The 7,210-nt window shown below is 49.7% G+C and overlaps 1 protein-coding gene and 1 long non-coding RNA gene across 4 annotated transcripts in view; one reads left to right on the top strand and one right to left on the bottom strand.

The window, feature by feature from the left end:
• SOX6 (SRY-box transcription factor 6) overlaps positions 1-7,210 on the bottom strand; it is a 451,295-nt gene that overhangs the window by 423,081 nt on the left and 21,004 nt on the right. The window contains exon 1 of one of the 3 annotated variants that reach the window (XM_081925935.1): positions 6,957-6,981. The exons of 1 other annotated variant lie outside the window; for it this stretch is intronic. The gene's annotated coding sequence lies outside the window, so the exon portion shown is untranslated. Of the gene's footprint in view, positions 1-172; positions 266-6,956; positions 6,982-7,210 lie in introns of those variants that run through there. One more of the 3 variants, XM_081925934.1, reaches the window with a different exon arrangement.
• On the top strand, positions 563-6,947 carry LOC309378214. Its single transcript, XR_014171854.1, has 3 exons — positions 563-847; positions 1,421-1,461; positions 6,230-6,947. It is a non-coding gene; the product is annotated as an uncharacterized lncRNA (long non-coding RNA).

The following is a 7,210-nucleotide window of genomic DNA, read 5'->3' on the forward strand; positions in this document are numbered from 1 at the left end:
TAAAGCGACACATACAAAACGTGGAAGACCCTTTTCAAAACACGACTAAGGAACGCGCCCGCCGTCTCCCCCCCCCCCAGCCCAACCAGGCTGCGCACCACACACGACCGCAAGTCCACAACAGGTATCAGCAACACAACGAGCGCTGCGCCGGTTTGCTTCTCCTAGTTACCTCCTTCGAGATCCAGTGTGGCGTTTTATAAGCCTTGGGGGTCCTTCCTTTAAAAACAATAACAATAATAAACAAACAAACTGCCGTAGCCGGACGGAAGGAAGGAAAAGGTGAATGAGTGTCTGTAGGGCTGGGTAAACAAGCTGCAGAAATACTAACGAAAGGAATAAATTCACTGAGCTACTGGCTGGCTGCGTTTCTTCGGGCCACGGATGCGCAGGATCCAGATCGTCAGGAGAAGTTTGCTGACGGGTTGCCTGGAGATTTAGTTACAATCGGGTTCATTATTGTTTGTTGTTGGGCTTGGCTTCCCCCTCCCTGCTCCCCCCGCCTCTCTCTCTCTCTTTCTCTCTCTCCCCTCCTGATACAAGCGAAGGCGCTGGTTTACTGCTGTCAATCTTGGCAATCAACGTGAGCGGCCATGTCGTAAGTATTCAAAGCATTTCCCGTCGTGCAACATCAGAAAGTGAGTGGCCAGGGGCATTGATCGGAGGAAGGCGAAAGGAGGCAGGGCTGCTATATCGCCGCCGCCGCCGCTTCTCTCTTCTTACCCCCACCCCCGACGGCAAGGCAAGACGAGGCAACAACACACACCAACAAGCACACAGCCGGGAGGCAGGGAGGGAGCGGTAAAGTCGGGGGGGGGGAGCGTGGAACCGAACGACCCAAGAGAAAGTGAGCACAAAAGAGAAAGTGAAATATTATTTTCTCTCCTTTCCTCTCCCCTCTCCACCCCACAACAGGCGCGCGCGCGCACTCCTAACCACAATCCCCCCCCCCGCTTCCCCCTTTCCTTCGCAGTCGCCACTCATCAGAGAACGATTGGCAGACGGCTGCAGTCCTACGCGCTCTTTCCTGGGAGTAAACACTTTGGGGCACAGCGGGACAATCCGCAGCCATCCGGACTGCGAGATTCTTAAGCGCGCATCTCTGAACATAAGTCGCGCTGAAGTTAATCAGATTTGCTTCCAAGTAAACGTGTTCAGCGGTTAGTGACGCTTCACCTCCTCCTGCCCCTCCCCGGCCAAAAAAAAAAAAAGCGTAGCTAGGACTGCAGCCACCCTCTTGGGGGCTTTGGTTTTAAGGGAACTTAAGACTCCCGTGGCAAATGTGTCAGTCGGACTGTCAGCCGCGCAACCGCATTCTGTGCGTGTTTACTTCGAAGTAAGCCCCGCTATGTTCAGTCAATGACGCTCACCGCCAAACGCATGTGTGAAGAATTGAAGTTATACCCATTCATTTCAATAGAACTTCCTGTCAAGGAAGCAAGTGGGGGAATCCTGCCAAAAGTAAGGACATTCATTTAAATGAGAGCTTTAAGCAAGTGCTTAATTTTGTCTGCATCGTGCCCTCCTGGTTGCTTCCGTTGAGTTCCACTGATTTATCTGAATCTTATATGCAGATGGGTTAATTAAACCTCCATCCTAAGAATATTTATGCAGACGTAAATCCCACTATATAGGATTACAGCCGCGCTGCCAGATCCTATGCTTATTTACTCAGAAGCTTCCGGCTGATTTCAGTGGGATTTACTTAGGTCATGCTGCGCGCGCTTTTAACCTTCGGTGCTATTCTAACCACGCTCACTTGCAAGTAAGTCCCGATGAAATCAATAGGAATTACTTTCAAGGCAACTGATGTTTAGCTTTCAATCCTATGCCCCACTTACTTACTTGAAGCAAATGAGTCTTTCTTCTGGGTAGAAAGGAGGGCGCTATTAGATTTAAACACAACTGCACGCCGATCCTCCTACACAAACTTACCTGGATGTCCCACTGAGTTCTTTTGGACATTCAGTAAATGTGTTTAAGAGTTGCTGCGTTGTTCCCTTGACTGAAATCAATGGGGCTTACTCGCAGGGAGGTGCGTAAAAGCTATGATACGGCATGAATTTGTGAATCTATCGAGCCATGGTGCTTAAGAATGGGATCCTGTAGACTTACTTACCGTACTTGGGTTGCACGACTAACACTGACCGGTAAAGCAAGGCTTAATGGAAAACTGGAGAGGGGAAGGGGGTGGCCCAGTGGGTTAAAAGGGGGCGGGGGGAGGACCCTTCCTCCCAAGAGAAGTGACTGCAGGGTTATTCCTTCCCGCGCACTATGTACTGGAACTTTTAGGGGAAGACAAGGTAGAGGGTGCGAGAACAGAAGAAAGGGGGAGAGGAGCCGGGAATAAGAGGGAGGTCAACAGAGAAATTAGAAGGAGGGAAGATACATAGGCTCATATAGGAAATGCGGCCTGTAATCCTAAACCCCGTTGCGGACCGCTCGCCCGCAGGTTTACATAGAAATAAGTCTCGCCAACCTCGGTGAGTCTCACAACTTAGTAACTCTGCACAGAATCGCAGAGTGAGCTTAACGGACTGACTTCCTGAGAATGCTGGTCAGGATGCTCAGGTGGCGGAGAGAGTTGTAAAAGACGACTTAGGCTGGCTGCAAAGTTTCTCTCGCACTCTTACTTTGGAAGAAGTTCCGTTGACAACAGTGGGGCTTACTCCTGAGTAAGTACATACAGCAGCAGGCTGCTAGAAGTCACTCGAAACTGGAGGAGGCAAGGTCAGGTGGCAGGCTGCGGTCTTCGCACTCGCACTTGGTCACAGAAATCCAAAGAGTTTACTCGGACTAACCCTAAACTAACTTACCCGTAACTTGCTTCTGAGTAGACACGGTTAGCTAGGATTGCGGTATTGCTTCCTATTCCCTTACTTAACATCAACTACGGGGTGCGCTAGAGATGCAAGGCGGCAGTTCACTAGAAGGAGGAAGAGGGGTGTGTTTTTTTTAGAGTTTTGGGTCGAGCTGAAGAACTCCGCTGAATTCAACTCTCTCAAAGTGGCCCCTTCGACTTTCGCTGAGCGGAATCGCGACTTGTGATGTGTTCCGAAGGCCCCCGCTGGGCTGAAGCTAAGCAGGACCGAGAAAGGGCGAACGTCTGGATAGGAGACCGCATGGGAAGCACGTGTACGCCGCCCTGGGTTCCGCGATGGAGGAAAGAGGAGATATTGTAAACAGAGTAATAAACATGAATTGATACGCGGGTGCTGGGCGGTCGCAAAGGAACACTGGCGCATAGCTCGAAGCGGGCCAAGAGAACAGGACCCTAAATTATGGGTTCAAGCTGAACTGCTGGTTTGCTGTTCCTGAGGGTGCCTTGCCCGAAAACCAACGGGGGGAGGCATTTGAGGAACTTTCACTTCCTTAGAAGTGTTAATTAGAAGCCGAGGCTGGGGAAGAGAAGTAGAACTGTGAAGAGATGGAGAGAATAAATCCAAAAGAGGGAGGGGTGTGGGTGTTTAATGTTGCATGAAAGAGAAAAGTCTCTCAATCATTTTCTTTTTAGGATTTTTTTTTTTTTTAAAAAAAAGGTGTGTTGGGCAGTCAAACCTTGAAAGAGGCTTTTCAGAGTGCCAGGAGGCGCCGGGATCATGTGAGCAACCACCAGTGGAAAAACTTAGCGCGCCTCTCTCGCCCTTTTGATATTCTTCGCACCTCGACGCAAGGGGATGCGAGGCGGAGGGCGCGCGGGGGGCAGCCGCCTCCCCCCAGGCCCCCAAAACAGAAGAGGCGCTTTGTGGGTCCGCCTTTGTGCTTAGGGACCAGGCCGGTCCCATCACCACCTACTGCTTTCGCAGATCAAGACGGGGGAACTTTTCTGTTTCCAAAATAGCTGCACGCGTTTCCAAAAGGCCAAGAAGGGAGCATCACTGCTGTGTCCGAAGTCCCCAAATGGGCGGGTTTGGTTGGGATCCCAGCACCTACCTGGGCAGAGCGCTCGGCGCAATATAGGCAGGCACCCAAATCCTAGGGATGAACAGCGAAACAACGAATTTGCCCTAATCTGGTTTCATTTCAATTCACGTGGGGAGATTGATCCTTCAAAACTTAATGAAAGCGTTTCTTCTTTTCTCATCCGCTAACAAGACCACGTAAGATATTCTGGCCCATTTAAATGCCCGCTTCGGAGGAATAAGTAGTTTTAAGTTTGCAACCCTATGTACACTTACCTTAGAGTAACTCCACTTACATTCAATTGAACTTGCTTCTGGGTAGACATATAAAGGGTTGCTCTGAAAAAGTCGGGATCGCTAGAAATTTTCTAGTTCTTGTTTACATTTTAATTCTGATATTCCTCCCCAATTAAAAAGACAGTCCTTTGCTAACCTGCATTCCTGTTTCTCTTCCTGCGTTTTAATTTATCCGGTTCTTCTGGACAGCTTTTTTCCTCAAAATTTCCTAAACTGCACATCTACAACACATTCTAATTTTGACTATTCCTTTCCTTTCATTCAAATTGTTTTCTTACCAACAAAGTTTGCGCCTAGCGCCTTCCACGATTTTCACTAAACTTATTTCTCCTAGTTTAGTTTATACATTATCACGAGGGAGCCTCGTGCATTTTTTAAAACCCACATTTTAATTGCCATAAAGTCTGAGATTCTTTTTCCAGTCTTGTTTTAATAAATCGACACACAAATTATTAAGATGTATACGGCGCAACATTTCTTCCCCCATCGAGTGATAAGATCTAAAACAAATCCCTAGCTGTTGAAGAGACTTGTGTGATTCGTAAACTTGCCTACTCCTGCACCCAAAAGACGCAAAGTCTAAGAAGAGACTTAATTTTACCTGCGGTGTCCCCCCCAACACCCCGATTCCAACCCGGCTAGCCTTGCCTTGCAGCGAGATCTATAAGAAAACGGCCCAAATGCGCACTTTGCATGCGTGCGAGGGAACGCCGGCTGCTGCCTGACGCTCTGCCCTCGGATGCCTGCATTATTGAGCCCTGACGGGCGTGTTGTGTCAATCAATGCACGGAAGAAGCATCAGGTGGGAGATGCACCAGGAACCAAACTCATGTCCATGCAGGCGACTGGGGGGCATCTTTTGCAGCGCCGGAGGCGTAGAGCGCACGACAAATATTTCCAAACTTAGGGAGAACAAAACTCGCCCGCGGGAGACATTTGGAATTTTTGCAACCCCGGGGTGACGATTCTTTTAGTTATATCAAAGTGCGGAAATCAGGATTAAACAGATCAAGAGGTACATAGACGTATCCCGGCACTGCGCTGCCCTCAGGGTAGAATTCAACACGCCGGTTTGGCTGAGCCCTACTCTAAACACTGCGCAATGGGAATAAGTCCCATATTGCCGTTATTCGGCCTCATCTTGTGTCAAACTTAAGGAGGGGGGGAAAGTCATCCCAGCGAAGTGACTGCGAGCTGCTAAGGAATCGGATGCCGGTCTCCGAAGGCGGCTTTTTGATCTGAACGGGACTTTCCCCTACTGGAAGCTGAAGGAATCCCGGCAGGGCTTTGGAGAACTAAAAACCCCAGTGCCTCTACCAGGCGATTTCATGCCGATCACCCAGCCACAGTCTTAGTGCTGGGCTGCTGAATCGAATGAAGAGGAGACGAGCAAGATTCGGACTTGCTACCACGTGCGGCCCAAATCCTATGCACAGTTAGGAGCGCCTATGCCGCTTGAAACTTGTGCAGGACCCTCAACTTTTCTGAGATCAAGGTTAGGAAGGGAGAGATGTTCTGTTCTCGCAAGGCTTTCTACAAATGGTGCAGAATCTCTCTCTTCCCTGACACTGCTGACTCACACAGGAGAGCTGAGGGAGGCACACTTACCACCCTCAACATGCTGCCTCACAGGCAAGTCTCCCCCAAACCGAAGGCCTCCCAAGTCCAGGTGTGTAACTTCTCCGGTGCCCCGTCTAGAAGCACATGGCTGATCTAAAACCACGTTCATTCTATGAAAGCACAACAAGGCGTGAGGCTACGATCCTAGCCGCTCCCTCGTTACTTGAGAGTAAATCCCGCTGAAGCTGGCAGGGCTAACTGGGCAAGGATGCTTTGCTTGGAAGAAAGGCTGCAGTCCTAAACAGTTTTATTAGGGGCAGCAATTTTCCACTGAGCTCAGGTTAACATGTCGAAGTAAACTTAAGTAGGACCGGGCGCAACTCAGTGGGGTTCAGCTGCCAGTAAAGTGTTGTGGAAAACTTACCCCACTGGTAAAGTCTACTCTCTCTTTTTATTTCTCTTTTTTACAGGCTGAGGAAAATAACTCGAGGAAGGAGGAGTAATAAGGAAAAGCAACTTTTTAATTAATTAAAAGAGAATGATTTTCAATGGACAAATTTAGGAATAAAATCGCACGATTGGCAAAAAAAAAAAGTTATGTCAGGCAAAAAGCGAGCACATGGTTCTCTTACAGGCCGACCCAGAAGTTGTTCTGAATTCTCAGACAGTGCAAAACTCCCTCCCCAAGGCGATTTGCATCTGTGGGAGCAGAAGGACCCCAACCCCATATAACTCACCGGACACGCATCCCCTCTGCATCCACACAGCCTAAGACAACAAAATCTAATCATCCCTCCAGTCGGCTATTGACAGGATGCGAGGTATTGTCCCTTGAGCGGAAGTGGCACTTTTGAGTTCATCTACAACGCTTGAGAGGGATCGACCACAACAAAAGCCTGAAATTCCACCAGCCAATAACACCCCGCTACACTTCCTCCCCCAGGGAAAACAATACAAAACAGAAACCTGGCAAGCCAGCTGGAGTCCTCCCCCCCCCCCCAACGCCCAAAGACAGCTCGAAAGAAAAGTTGCACGTGGAATCTTTACTTCTTCTTCCCTTGCCTGGGACAGTTGGTTGGGAAGACCCCTCTCGCGCTCCACGTGCAGCGCAAAGGCAAAGCGGGGGGAGATGGAGAGAGGCTGGGATTTGCATGCTGCCGGTGCTGCCGCTACGGAGAGCAGGCTGGGGGTACTTACAGTGCGAGAGGGCAGGCTGCCTGAGGAAGGCTGTGATTCACCGAGGCTGCAGAGAGAGCAAGGAGAGAGAGAGAGAGAGAGAGAGAGAGAGAGAGAGAGAGAGAGAGAGAGAGAGAGAGAGAGAGAGAGAGAGAGAGAGAGAAGGAAGGGGGAGTGCCAAACTGGATACACCTTCGCCGCAGCTCATCACATCTGCCAGCCTCTCTCCCCTCTCTCTTTCATTTCCACATTCCCTTTGTTCCTGGAGGGGGGGG

Source organism: Podarcis melisellensis (genome assembly GCF_964234715.1).
Source record: "Podarcis melisellensis genome assembly, chromosome: 1".
NCBI classification, from domain to species: domain Eukaryota; kingdom Metazoa; phylum Chordata; class Lepidosauria; order Squamata; family Lacertidae; genus Podarcis; species Podarcis melisellensis.